A 15,771-nucleotide genomic window follows, 5' to 3' on the forward strand; every position below is an offset into this window, starting at 1 on the left:
GGGAAGTACAATTATACGGTGGTGCAATTTGCAAATTTTCAACTAATTGTGGGGACTCCAACTGCGCCTGCAGACATACATCTGGAGGTAACCCAACTGTTCAACAAATACGTTTTATTGGGGCACAGCTGAGGATTCCCTTTAATAATGTACTTATATTCATATATATTGTTTGCAGCAATATTTCAATTTCCTCTAATTTGTTGTTTACAGTACGGTAGTAAATAAAGAGTCTTTTGAAATCAATATATAATGAAACCTTTCTCAAATTCAACCTCTCATGTTGAGTTTTCCTGGGAGGTGATATATTTCTTTAAGAATTGTAGGAGATTGCTTCTTCTAATCTCCTCATAATGACCTCCATTAGTGCACTTGTAACACCTGTAACCCAGAACATATTGCTTTCTACCTTCTACGATCATCATTAGGTTTTATTGAAGCCTATAAGAAATACTCATGGATCTTTTTATGCACTGCAGAACTTGTTGGCACTTTGTAATTACTTATTATTAACAATAAAAACAATTTACAAGTATAATGATGTTTATTAATATGCTTGTATGATTATTGTTGTTTATAATAATAATAATATTATACAGGTATCCAGAATGTTCAGAATTACAGAATTCTTCACCAGTAAAAAAAAATTAATATAAGAATGCTGCCAGTTGCACTCCCTTGTGTATTAGAAAATGGGCAGTGCTGTTCCAAGTATTAATTAAAATACAATTTACATTATTTTCTAAGCCGTCTCTTTGTAGCAGATGAAATATGGAGTGTGAATTTGACTGAATAATAATCTATTTTGCAAGTATATGATTTGCACTTACAGCTCTTCTCTTTCAAGTCATATTTGTTTCTGTGCTAATGAGCTCTGGTGTTATATTGTTCAATGAACTTGCCGCACAGCTTCTTACTTAACACTGCTGGTTCTGCTATAAGGTCAGCTGACATTTCAGCATCAGAAATTCCAGACACACTAGGGAGCCACATTCGCAGCCAAGGTCAGGCAGCCATTCCTTCTTGCACAGCAAATTTTGCAGGAACTGCATTAGGATCACGCAGCATGCTAAGGTGTGGGTTGCAAACTAATTAAAAACTGTTTATTCAGTATTTGAAAATCCAGACTTGATGCATGTTTGGTGCAGTGCAGAGAACTGACTATTTGTAATATAAGTAGCATTTACACACTCAATCAATATAATTTAATTTACTGGCTTAGGGATATGCAGACAAAACACTCCACACAATATCATTTCATATTTATAAATCCCAAATTGACTTGTTTTTCTATTTCGCCAGTAATGCAAATTTGTGCCATATACTAGGGGGCACATTTACTTAGCTCGAGTGAAGGATTCAAATGCAAAAAACGTCGAATTTCGACGTTTTTTTGGCTACTTCGACCATCGAATTGCCTACTTCAACCATCGAATTGGCTACTTCGACCTTCGACTACGACTTCGAATCGAACGATTCAAACTAAAAATCGTTCGACTATTCGACCATTCGATAGTCGAAGTACTGTACTGTCTGTTTAAAAAAAAAATCGGCCACCTAAAACCTACCGAACCTCAATGTTAGCCTATGGGGAAGGTCCCCAAAGGCTTTCTAAGCTTTTTTTGGTCGAAAAAAATCCGTTCGATCGATTAAAATCCTTCGGTTCGTTCGATTCAAAGGATTTAATCGTTCGATCTAACGATTTTTCCTTTGAACGAATTGCAGTAAACCCTTCGACTTCGATATTCGAAGTCGAAGGATTTAACTGGGTTAATTAACCCTCGATATTCGACCCTAAGTAAATCTGCCCCTAGCTGTTCATTCTTAGGGGTATAATAAATGGCGAGTAGAGGAATTTCACTCTAGAGGACTGTGGTGATCTCTAACTTCACTCTTTGATAAATATACCCCTTGGCCTATAGTGTTGTAGGGAGAGACTTCTCTCTACTTTGAAAAATAAAGTCAAATTGTTATTTGTTGAACTGACAAAGTTGCCAGTGTGAACAATATTTTGAATATTTATAATAAGATTTTACCATTTTGAAATAAGACATTTTCTAAATATAATTAATTAAAATTCTTTACCGTTCGTGAAATAATAAAGTTAATCGTCACTTTTTCCCTTTTAAGCATCCATCTCTCTTCATGTATTGTGTGGGTGTCAGATTTTGATTGACAGATCTAATATATATTTTGGAGGGCTCTAGTGGTGTAACTAGGCAATGGTGGGTCAGAATGCAAGATGCACACCCGGGTCCCCTTACGAATTGCGTGCCAGCGTGCATGCTCTGCAAAAATCTCCCCCTGCCCTGTCACCCACTATAAAACTTAGTGTGGCTCCATCAGGCCCATGTGCAATTACACCCCTGGTAGTTACACCATTAGGGGGGCTCCATTTACTAGTAGATGTATTAGAGCTTACTGAATTAACTGATTCAGCACAAACAACATCAAACAAAATGACTGACTTTTGCGCAAATCCTGCATGTAGTGAGCTAAAATTTCTAGTGATTTTAAAAGAGTGAGCTCTATTACATCTTCTAGGCAAAAAGAGCACCCCCTAAGACTGTATTAGTCTGAAATATCAAAATCTGACCGACTCCTGCATGAAGAGAGAATGGAAAGAGACGGATTCTGCAAAGGAGATTGTGTGTTTCACAAACTGGTCAGAATTATTTTTATTATTTCAGTATGATGAATCTTATATTAAATTTTGATTTTTGAGATAGTCCCCCTTTGCTCAGGGTTCATGAAGCAGAGCTATCCAGTGGTTACAAATTTTCCCCCTATTGTATTATTTAGCCATGCACATTTTTAGAGTGCCTGAGTTTTATTACACTGCTTTTATATGTACCCTACTCCCTGGCACATGTCTGTCTCTTAGGTAGCATATTCAGCTCACCACTATGTATGTAAATTATGGCACAAAGACACCTAATTTGTAGGGGGTAAGCATGCAAACAAATGTTTTGGAGCTACTGGCTGATGAATTATTGATATGTTTAGATGGAACTCCTCCTGTATACATCTTGTGCAGTTTTCCCAGCAAGTCCCTTAACTTCTTATCTAGTGGGCTCACCTTCTAATTTAGAACACACCGTAAAGGCCAAATATTCGACAATTCACATAGTATGAAGGAGGCCACAAACATCCACAGTACTGTGCTGCAACTTTTTATTCCAAATTCCAATTATTATTCCAAGGTGGTGGCACATGGTAAGATTAGTCGCCAAGCCTTCCCAACTTCCCACCAGCAAGAATGTGAATTGCCTGTGGGATGGCATGTGAGGCACTTCGTTTTCCGAAATCACTTGAAGTTGCCTCAAAATGAAACTTCATGTGATTTTGGAAAACCAAAGCGACACAAATGCCATTTCGGGGAGATTAGTCACCTGCAGTATCGTAGATTTATCGATTGGCGACTAATCTCACCATGTGTCACCATCCTAAAGGGATTAGAAACATTGTTAACTGAGAATCTCATTACAGTATCTACTTTAGATGGACCAAATATGGAGTAGCTTCAATTTCCCTGTTTGCTCTGTTTAGCCCAAGAGATCAAGAAAACAAAGATTCCTCATGATTAAAAATAGGCAAAACATGGTGGAATACTGCCCCTTTAAGGTTGAATAGCTTATATTTGGTGACATTACTGCTGATTTAGATGCTCAAGCAAACTTTACTCTTTTTATCATGATGTGATATTTACAGAACTCACTGAAACAGCCATTACGGGTTGCTAAGTCATTTATGATTTATGGATTATGAAGCTCATATGGCATTATAAGCAGCTTTTGTAAGGTGTTAGCATGAGGAGTTTTGTGGATTACTGATCTTTTTTCAGAGGCTTTGGAAGCTGTGCAATTGCTCCACTACAATGCCAGAAATGTTCAAAGGTATAAGACAGGGCTTGTGCCAATGAACCTATCCTGACCCAGCATACTGAGTAGCACTGCACCTCCAATGATAAAATCTGAAAACCAGAACAAAAAAAAGGCAAATCAGCACATAAAACGGTAGAACCACGGTTATGATTTAATGGAATTGTTCAGTATAAAAATAATAACTGGGTAATAGGCTGTGCAAAATAAGAAATGTTTTCACTATAGTTAGTTAGCCAAAAATCTAATGTATAAAGGCTGGAGGGACTGGATGTCTAACATAATAGCCAGAACACTACTTCCTGCTTTTCAGCTCTCTTGCGTTCCACCGATTGGTTACTGCCTGGTAACCAATCAGTGACTTGAAGGGGGCCACATGGGTCATATCTGTTTGCTTTTGAGTCTGAGCTGAATGCTGAGGATCAATTGCAAACTCACTGAACAGTTATGTCCCATGTGGCCCCTCTTCAAGTCGTTGACTAACTCAGAGTTAGAGAGCTGAAAAGCAGGAAGTTGTGTTCTGTTCTATTCATCCAGTCACTCCATCCTTTATAGATGACATTTTTAATAAACTAACTATATTAGAAACATTTTTTTATTTTACACAGCCTGTCTATTTATATATATTAGGGTTTTGGCTCATGTAGCATTTTTACTACCAATGTATTTGCAATGTGCTTGTCAGTGAATATAATGGAAATTTCCTTGACACCTGCGGTACAGGTAGGCCTTGTCCTGAAAATGAACATTTAAGTGCTTCAGTAACAAAATATGATTTGAACAGTGTTTGGGGGCAAATGCAAGGCTAGAATCAATACTGTTGGGTTCTCTACTGTTTCAGTTCAGTTGGTTTGAGATTGTTCACCAGAACAATAGACTTTTTTCCAATTACTTTATATTTTCTATTTGTGACTGGTTTTGCAACAGTGAAGTGTAAAGCTCAGGGTGAAAATTTTGTTGTACGGAGCACCATGATTTCTATTGGCGGCCCTGCATGAAGGTATAAAACATGTTCCAAAGGTTAAAGGGACATCTTCCAATGACTTTTACATGATTTCAAAAAGTTTTAACTGGAGTATTTATGGGTTTGAATTTTTAGCAGCTTCAGGGTATAATGAATCTAAAGATTTTAGAGTTTTTTCCCTTAAAAACTAGACTAGAAAAATTAGAATTTTAGTAAATAAACCCCCTTAATGTTAACATAAGGATTTGTGTGATATATATAGTTACAATTACAATCACAATACAATAGACCACCTACTTCAATCAAGTGAATAATAGTGGTGCACATAGTAAAGAAGCATGCGCACACACAAACTTACAGATGTTGGGTGTACAAGTCCTAGAAAGATACTGATAAACTAATCCTCCCCAAAAAATATCCAAGGGAAATGTCTGAACAAACATAAGCCATTCCAGAAATGGCTCATACAGGACAATTTACAGTTGGTACATTTTATGGGGAAGGGCAAACTCATCCCCATGGAACAGATGAGGCAAAAGTTCCAGACATCCACAGCCAACCTTTTTGCATTTTCCCAGGTACGTCGTTACAATGGCAGTCTCGGAGGAGACAAGACACTAAACAGACAGCTGCTACCATTTGAATATATGTGTTCAACAGAACATACTCCTGTAAAAACGATGTCCTTACTATAAACTTTTGCAAGAAACATTGAAGGCACCACAACTGGATTATTTTCAGAAATGGGCAACGAGAATATTCAGGCCTTCTCCTTCACTCTTAAACCTTCTAATCTTTTTACCTATTAAACCTTCTAATCTGCTTACCTCTTTTCCCCCCTCCCCATCTCTACCTGAGGACCCCTATGCGAATATCCCACCCTCCCTTTTTTTTTTTTTTCATCCTCTTCTCCCCCTCCACTTCAACCAACCCCACGCAAAGTTACATACGTCATGGACTACCGAGCAAGACACAGATGCCAGACTTAAAACGAATGTACTGTTAACATGCTCATGATTACTTATAATGGAATATAAGGTCAAATGTACCCAGAATAAGTTGTATGTTTCAACTGATGTCATTGAAATTTTCAAGTGTTGTACTATTTGCCTGGAACTTGCAATAAAAAACAGAATTACAAAAAAAATAAACATATATTATATTAGTATGATAGAATATAATTATAAAATAGATCTGCTTTATTAAAAAATCCCCATGTAATCACTCCATTAAATGTCCTCCAATGCCTTGGATATAAGCATTGCAATGAGGCGTATTAGCTAAGATAATTGACAACATTTTCCTTGGAAATTTGGTGGGGAAGTTGAGTTAATTTGGAATCTTTCTAATGTTACTATTAATTGTGAGCAGTATATTCCAACAGTACCAGATAGCAATATACGGTACATGGACATTAAACAAATCTCCTGCTGGAAGTGGTATAACATTATGGGGGTATATTTATCAAAGAGTGAATTTAGAATTCGCTTTATAGAAGCCAACCGAGGGTAAGATAAAAATAATTAAACCCAAAAATTAATTAAGTGTAAAACATAAACGTGGGCAGACTCTGTTTTTTCAAGTCCTTTACGTAGGCTCATAATAGAGCAGTTCCTTGTGTATATTTAGAAAATCTATGTACATAACTGTTTTTTTAAATTTTCACTGTAAAAAAATTATTTTTGATACTTTTGATCTTTTTATGGTGTTTAGACACGATGTCATATGTATGGAGATGGACAAGTTCACACATGGACACCGAACCGTGACATATGGATTTACCATTTAAAAACTTTTTTTAAAAAATTTTTTGGATTAAGGACCTAAGGGTTAACTACCTGGGGTTTTGTTAATTGGTGGGCGGGCCAACATCACATGTGGTGTATAAGTATGTTCATTTCACACCAGATTGTACACACTTGAAAAAGGGCCAATAGGTCCGAATCATGTCGTGTGGTGACACAATAAACAGCATAATTGCAGTTAACCTGCTGTCGTGAGTGATTCCCATATTTCACAATACATTGGATATTAACAGGGTGCCAGAGACGGAGCATCCAGGGAACCATCACAAGAAGTAAGGCACAAACGCTAATCAGTGTAAAACCCATTGCTATAAATTTAGAATTCGCCACAGTCTGCTAAAGTGAAATACCGCCACTCTCCATTTAATTCTATTGGATTTTAAAGGGTGAATTTATCAATGGCTGAACCATATCATTCTTTGATAAATACTCTTTTAAAAAATCCCATAAAAATTAATGGAGAGTGGCGGAATTTCACTCTAGCGGACTGCGACTATCTCTCTAACTTCACTCTTTGATAAGCATACCCCATGAAGTGTTGAATCCACACTAAAAAATGCAGCTTTCACTTACATGTAGGCACACACAGTGGAGTGGAGTTTGACCCAAAAAAGCAAAAACAGACATTTTCAGGTCAATAACTTTCCCAGTCCACTGTGGGTGCCTGCATGCAAACTGTAACGTTACATACAGTAATACAAAGTTAGAGGGGAGAGACATAGCTAATATTTGAGAAATAGGTGTTTTAAACATATATTTAGCTTTACTGACAGATAGTGGGTCAGGTACACTACCTGTGGGTTACCCACAAAAAAAAAGCAAGGAACACGTAGACTTGTGGATGCTGGAAGAGACTGTGACATATTATTATTATATGAAGCGGAGACTTGATTTTGCGTTCCCTATCCCAAATTCAGGAAGACAGACCCAGGCTGCTACTCCTCCTCCACTCATCTTCATAGTCAGCACTGTGCATTACTCCTCCATCTGATTTTTACAGTTTGCATGTAGAATTCAGACTGGTATTACTGTTTTAACATCTGCTTTGGGTGTGCCAATTAAGGATATGATTTTTCTTTCTCACTATGCCCTTTAGAACTCACAGGCCCCCTCCTTTGAGTTTATGTGGTTAACCACTTAACTGCTGGACTGTAACTGCTCCTCACAGTCACATCATAGGTGACGGGGGCACAAATCTGAATTTAAAAAAAGGGCTTGTTCACTTTCAAACACTTTTCTCTGCAATCTTGGTTTCAGAAAATACTTTTTGCAATTAATTTCTATTTTATATTGTTTTTTAAAATAGTGAAGTGTAATGTTTCAATTTTCACCTTCTTATGCCTTTCTAAAGCAGATTTTGAGACATTGATTTAGTTGATTTGGACCTGCTGAGCAGAATCCCTGAGTTTCATTAAAGGCAGAGACACACCCTGCTATTTTGGAAGATTAGTCGCCCAGCGACAAATCGCTTCTTCTTCGAGCGACTAATCCCCCGAACTGCTTTCCCTCCGGCTAGAATCTAAATTGCCGGCAGGATGGCACTCGGATTGCTCCGGCTTTCCGAAGTCGCCCGAAAATTTCTTCGTGCGGCAACTACAAAAAGGAAGCGTTTCGAATGCCATTTAGATTCTAGCCTGAGGGAGAGATTAGTCGCCTAGAGAAGAAGTGATTTGTCGCTGGGTGACTTATCTCCCGAAATAGCAGCTTGTGTCTCTGCCCTAATGGCAGCTGTTAGAATTGATACAATAGTTGCCAATATTCCAACAGAGACCGTTGAGAAGTGTATCAACTAATGCAGCAAATTGTAGCAGTTCAGGATCTGCAACTCGAGCTGCCAGACTAAAACTCCAGAAACACAAACATTACGTTTTCAACTTCAATTTTGGAAAAACTGTAAAAAATAAAAGATGGAAAGCAATTAAAAAAGGTCTTTATTTCTGGTGAACAATCAGACAACAACTCAACTGGAAAAAAACAGTATTTGGTATGTGTATGATGGGAGATGAAGTGTCTGATAAGCCTTGGTTGACTTGTTAGTTGGACAGGAAAAAACATTGACAAAATGTTAATGCTGAATTGCAGGCCTGGACTGGCAATCTGTGGGATAATGCCAGAGGGGCTACTGTAAGATGCCATTGACAGTCACTATGTATTGGGCTGGTGGGGGGCTGTTTGGGCCTCTGTGCAGTTGAAATGCCAGGGCCTATTTTGAATCCCAGTGCAGACATGCTGAATTGTCAGTCAGAGGTAGAATCTATTTGTTTTTACCTAAATGTCTGACGATTCAGCTCTATATGTTAATAGAGAAGACAAAATATCTCCCGCGACCTATAGTAATAGGAAAGATTGTAATAACGCGTATGGCCGCATTCCCAGTCTGTGATGGTGCCATGTTGGAAGTGCCAGAGTTGCACAGTACAAGCCATTGTTGTGCCAGTGCTGCTGCTTCCATGGCTGAATTCTTTAGGATACTCACAGCATTTTCACACACTTTTGTACCTTTGTGAAGGGCAGGGTTGCCACATTTTCTGGAGAAAATACCAGCCTTCATATTTATTTATCTTTTTTCCCTATTAATAACATTGGGATCAACGATCATTTTTACCAGCCAGGCCAGTAAGATACCAGCCAGGGGCAACCCTAGGGCCATTCCCTGGATTTGGCATTATGTTTTGTTTAGGTTACGGAAGCTGTAGGCGCCCCAAACTTTCCTACTCCGGTCTCTGTAAAGCTCTACATTTCACATTGTGTTTTATACAGCAAATCCCATATAAGAAGCGATGTGTGAATATTGTGGATAGAGGCAGAAGGCTGAGTAGTAGTGGGTACCAGCGGCCTTTGCTTGTTTAATCTCTGTATAATGAGGGGTTGCAGCACTGCCTGTGCTTTATTCCAATAACATTCACACAGTAAGACACCTGTGGGCAGCCTTTACGCTTTACACTTATAACTTGTAGGCAACAACATGCCAGTGCTTTCCGGCAATACCCGCGCAGCTGCTGGAGGTCACGGCCATGTAAACGTCCAGCAGGGGTCCACATTCCCCTCTCCCGCAGCGGCTTTAACACCTCCAAAACTAACAAGACGTTCCCACCGCTTTGCAGTCTTGAATGAATCCCCGTTGGCCGCTCGCCCTCTCCCTCTTGCCTTATTGGCTGCTTTTGTTATTGTCTGGCTCCGGCCGGCGCGGGGACTTGCTGAGGTACCTGTCAATCACTGCTCCTTCCCTGCCTCTTCTCTGGCAGTTCAATGAATTGGCCGCGCTGGAGGCTCAGGCAGCTGTGAGTGCGGAGAGTGTGCGGCTGCCTGGGAGCTCTGTAGCGACACCGGTATAATAATAACAGCAGCAGCAGCAGCAGCATCTCGGGGAACTATCCATATAGGCAGCATTGCTTTCTCCTACATGGCTTGTTCGTTCTCTAAGGTGAGAAAATGTATATCCATTTCTTTTCCCATCCTGACAGTGGCGGCTACTTACTGTGCGCAAGAGGCAGATTAAATACCAGTGTATCACATATTATATATACATGTAGAGTTCTACAGTATAATGTTGTCTGTCACAGCTTCACCCCCGACTTGTCCTTTTTCTGCTGTTTAACCCCCGGCTTGTCATTGCTGTGCTTGTGTGGGGTCTGACAGTGCTGCCTGGGGCATGGAATCTTCAACTTCATCCCTAATTGGAATCAGGAGGGGGGTTGATGTTCATTATTATTGTCTGGGTCTGACTTGCCCTTAAACTTTATGATCTTCCAGCCCAAATGCAGATTCCTGCCTGCTGCACTTTATTAAGTCCTGCTGCACTTTATTAAGTCCTGCTGCACTTTATTAAGTCCTGCTGCACTTTATTAAGTCCTGCTGCACTTTATTAAGTCCTGCTGCACTTTATTAAGTCCTGCTGCACTTTATTAAGTCCTGCTGCACTTTATTAAGTCCTGCTGCACTTGATGTCAGCCCTGCTGCACTTTATTACAGTCCTGCTGCCAGCTGTTGTTGGAGCCCAGGGTCCAGGGATGGATAAAAGGGACTCAAGTGCACTGACTTTGAACCCCATCTATTCTATGCCATGCCCTTTCTACTCACATCAGATGGGGCCGCACAGAGGAATGCTGGGGGCTTCAGTAACATTAAATTGAATGAAAGCCTGCACATGATGACCTGTGTGTCTGGGCTACAGCTCAGGATCCACATTGGATTTCAGCTGTAATGTCATTATGGTGTTTAGTGTAGATTTGTATTAATTTTTGTTCTTTGGAAATTAGATGTTCCTATCGATTTCATACTTTTAAGCAGCTATATGTCATCTATCATCGTGGGCTGTGTATGTATGTTTATATATTATATACTAGAGGACCCTGTACAACGAGGCATTCTGTATGAGCGTATGCTGCCTATATGCAAATGCAAAGTAATCTGAGATTATGAAGATTAAAATTAGATGGTGCAGACTGGAAGCTGCCCTGAAAGACACTTTCACAACCCACTGGCACTGCACTGCTGTTGTGACCCGATGTTCGGCAGCACATTGGAACAAAATCTCTGTTTATTTGGGTTAGTCTGTGACACTGCTCTTTTTAGAACCGGAATCACAAGCAAAAAAAAGTTTGTTCAGAAACCATTGTGGACAGTGCAGCCATGTGAGGCAGCCAGAGGAATGCATTAGTATCTGAGGAAACTAATCTAAGCCCTATTGCAGGTATAGCATCTGCTGGGCATTAGAACTGCTTTAACAACAACCCTCGCATAATGTAAAGATGATTATTATTGTGTGTAATAAGCCAGTCCATTACCCCCTTAGCTTATTCCTAGGAGATAAAATAGGAGCACCAAAGGCCACCCTCTATCCTATTACTGACAAATGTCACTTTCTGTCAGAAGGGTAATTAGGTGGAAAATATAGCCTAGTGCTGGGAGACGGCCCAGGCCTCGTACTCCTGTTAGCCAGCGCTCGCCTTCGCAAACCTGCCATGTGGAACCACAATTAGAAACGTATAATGCTTCTTATGAACTAGCAATTCACATAGATCAATAGTCATTCCAATTTTGAGAAACCATACCCTGTGGAATAACCATGTTTCCAGTTAGATTCAATGTGATGATGATAAATGACACCGTTATTATGGCAACCCTGTTCTGCACACCTACATCACACCTGAGGCTTTGTGCCACGTTGATTGGGTCAGACCCCCAAGGGTAATGCTTTTGCTATTCTGTTGCTCTCCACCCTACCTACCTACCTAGAGTAGAAGTCCTCGGGATATACACAGGTGGTAAGTAACTGCATTGTTGCTTGTTAGATCTGCTTATGGTACACTGGGATTAACTAAAAGCTGTCACTGCTGGTGGGCCCCAAGGAAATATCTGAAACCAGTGAGGCTGCTGGTTCTATATTTCCCACTCCTAATATCTGTGCAGTCAAACTGAGCATGCTGTATCCAAGGTGCTAAATCTTTTGTAATGGATTTAGTTTGCAGCCAGACCTCAATATTTTGCATTAGTCCACTGAAGTGCAGTTCTTATGATTTAATAAGGCGATAGCAGTACTTGGTGCTTTAATAATGAAACATAAAGTCCCACCAGCTCAGCAGTTGTAGTTCCACTATTAGCTGCTTTGCATGGGTTTTTCTAAAAAATAGGTGACAAATACTCTTAAAGAGATACTTCCCTTCTGACTAAGTGTATAAATTACAACACTTTAATGCAGGAGGTGTGTATAATTGCTTGCTTGGAATGTATCTTTCACCAGCTTCTGCCATTTGTCATGCCCATACGCTGTTATCAAGAGAGCCAATCACAGTAATTATAATATATAGATGTATTTACAGACAGTGGAATTATATAATTAGAGAACACTCAGCCAGACAATAACTTTTATTGGGGTTCTGTCACTGCATTTTGCCATGGATAAGACAAACATTATTATATGGTCTGGTAACGACATATTTACTTAAGAAATCATTGCTAGCTAATGTGTTTCTATTGACAATTACTACTAAGGATATATTAGTGCCGTGTAGCCTGCTTCCACTTGTTATTGAACTACTTCTCCCAGAATGCTCAAATGAAACATGTTGTCTGTGTGCTTACCTGCCATGTGAATTCATTGCTCACAAGGATGATGGATGTGACTGGCATTAGCCTGTGACAGGCAATAGTCACAGCAGGATGAATTGGCAAGCGAGCATGACCACAACTGTGTCTGTATATAAAACTGGATTGTGTAGCTGCATCATACTGCGCACGCGGGGGGGGGGGGTCAGTATCAGCTGAAAGTTTTTTGAGATGGGTTATTCCTTCTGCACCATGCACTTGTGAACTCTACATACTGGGTGGGCAGTGCACTCTATAACTATAACACAAATTGTGGTGTGCACCTAGAATTTTGTGTGACAACACAGTTTAGTGTTTATTCATTACCACCCACATCTCTGCCCCAACAAAGCTTATTAACAGTGCATCTGAAAGATGATTTTTGTGTGCATGTCTGAGGGAACATTGTGGGGTGCATGCCAAAATATTCCCCAATCATACTGTACATTGTGGGGGGCTGTGTATGCCAAAACCCTTATATTGCATCCTTGTTCATCACACTACCGTAGACCGCATGAAGAGGTTAAAAAAGGCAGGATTATTGATCTGATATAGTACTTGGTTTCTCTGGTAATTTGCCATACTTTATGTCCATCTATAGATTTTGTCTCTTTTACTGACTAGTATTAAATGCTACTGTTTATCTTGTAAAAGTGAACAAAGGGGGAAGGCTACGGCATGCATTTAGGAGAAAATGAGGTGCCGTAGCTTTCCCCCTTTGTTTCTTGGTTAGGACAAGTACACTCTATACAATCACTGCAAATAGATGAGTGTGCATTCCATATAATAAAATGCAATTATCCCTTTAAGAATCACTAGACCATAGATGAGTGATTTTCTCCCTTAAAGGAGTTCAATTTAAAATCGGTGGCTTCCCAAGTCATTTTTTAGAGGGGTTACCATCATAAAAAAGCAAATTAACCCTAAAGTATATTGACACCTACACATCCAACATCTTATTCTATACTCAAGGGTATTAATATAAAGTTGTCCTTCTTTTGCGTCTGTTTTTCTAGCAAGGCTTTCATTGGAACATTATGGTTGGAATTTGGTTCCATTTAGCTGCAAGAGCATTGTTGCACTCTCCGCAGATATAGAACACGTTTCAGAGAACCCATTCTGTATGCAACTCACTTTGTGCATGGAAGCATTATTTCTAAACTGTTCTAAACACCGCAATCAGCATCTCGTTTTCAATTAGATCTTTCTCCAGGCATCCTCCAAGCCCAAGCTTATCCATCAGACTGTTACATGTTTAATAGCGGCAACCTTTTACCACTAACCGATGCTTGGCATTGTACATGATGACTCTGGGCTTGTGTGCCATAAAAAAAACCATGCTCATGATGAATATTGGCTTAAACTAACATTTCTTCTTAAGGTATTTAATACTCTTTTTCTGACTGAGGTCATGTCATTTTAAAAGAAGTGTCTGGGTACTTTTGGCCATGGTGTATGTTTGTGTATTTAATACAACAAAACATTTCCCACTTGAAAGTATAGTTGTGCAGTATATTTTTTTTAGGAACATATCACTTGTTTCATGTACATAATAAAAGGAACAGCAAGTATAATATGAATATCTGCTGTTGAACTATAATACAGAGCCAGCCATAGTCAAAAGCCAAAGCTCTGGCTTTGCTTTAATGAATGATAGGATAGAGCTAAAATTTACTGTAGGGTAATAAAAGCTTAGTCCTGATTGGTTACTGCAGTGTTGTCCTTTAGCAAATCAGCCACAAATAGAGACTGATATTTTTTAAACTTGAGTTTGTTTGGTTCTTTGCTGCAATTTAAGAAAATCATGGCCAGGTAAATGTATGATTATAAACTGTGCATTATAATTATGCTTCTTACTGTTTGAGAGGTAGGAAATTGCAGGTTAAGATGTTATACCGTATTAGCCAGTAAAAATGTTACAGGGCAACCCTTTTGAAATACCTTTATTGGCTAACTAATAATCATAGCAAGCTTTCAGAACATTTTAGTTCATTTTTCAAACTGATCACTGGCCATCATCCTCCCTGTAACAACCCCAGTGACAGAAGTTATCGAGGTCCAAACAACATTAAAGGAATATTTAATATACACAAATGTTTTTCTTATAGTTATAATTTATGAGTAGTTGTTCCCATTATAGTGGAATGAAACTATTTCATTCTCTTTCACTGGCATATGAACGAGACACCCAAAGCCATGCATATCTTATCAGTTTCGTCCAGTGGGATTATGTGGGAAATCTCTTTATTTTCTGGGAGATGAGTCATGGCCTATAAACTTTCACAAACCCTGTTCCATGTTAGGATTTAAAGAAATGGATAATTACTTTTTCACTTGTTTCCAGCCATCCTGCTGGTTTCACAGCACATTCAGTATTTCTCTCTATATCTGGAACCTGTGCAGATAATATCAGTAAATGTGCTGCTATTCTAAATGCACATGCTGCTGCTATTTTACTGTTCTGGCCTTTTCAAATTGCTGTGAATCCATATGCCAGTCTGAGAACCAACTGGATAAGCGGGAGAGTGAGAATGGCTCATCTGCATAGCTCCACCCAGAACTCCTTGTGGGGAAGAAACATGGCTTTCCGTGAGATTCCCTGGTAATGCTAGTTCCCACTTGCTCGGGCATGTACTTATTCCCTGGGGAAGCCTCTTATATCCTCTATATTTGTAAACATGCAAAGGAAGAATTTGAAGTAATGTTTATAGCTTTGTAGGCTGCAGTCCTAGTTATATGCTCACAACATGGATTTGTCTCAGTATAGGACTATGCATTTTTTTTTTATTAGTCTTGTAAATCACAGGACATAAATTTGCTTTGTCAGATACAATAAATATATTGTAGTACTCTGGGCAAAGCTAATAAAACACAACTTGTGTATATTTTAAGTGAATAGTTCATAAGTCATAGGAATGTGCTGTTTTATAAATGACGTGGTGTTGCTTTTAATTTAAAAAATAAAAAGCCTTACACATTTTGGGTCTATTATTTGGGCAAGATTACCTTGGCTATTAGAAGAGCTACAGGTTAG

At 39.2% G+C, this 15,771-nt stretch overlaps 1 protein-coding gene across 3 annotated transcripts in view; it reads left to right on the forward strand.

The window, feature by feature from the left end:
* The first annotated feature begins 6,763 nt into the window (after positions 1–6,763).
* Positions 6,764–15,771, forward strand: part of marchf3.S (membrane associated ring-CH-type finger 3 S homeolog) — a 132,423-nt gene continuing 123,415 nt past the window's right edge. The window contains exon 1 of one of the 3 annotated variants that reach the window (XM_018240037.2): positions 6,764–6,922. The gene's annotated coding sequence lies outside the window, so the exon portion shown is untranslated. 3 annotated transcript variants of the gene reach the window in all.

Source organism: Xenopus laevis, chromosome 1S (assembly GCF_017654675.1).
Source record: "Xenopus laevis strain J_2021 chromosome 1S, Xenopus_laevis_v10.1, whole genome shotgun sequence".
Taxonomy (NCBI): domain Eukaryota; kingdom Metazoa; phylum Chordata; class Amphibia; order Anura; family Pipidae; genus Xenopus; species Xenopus laevis.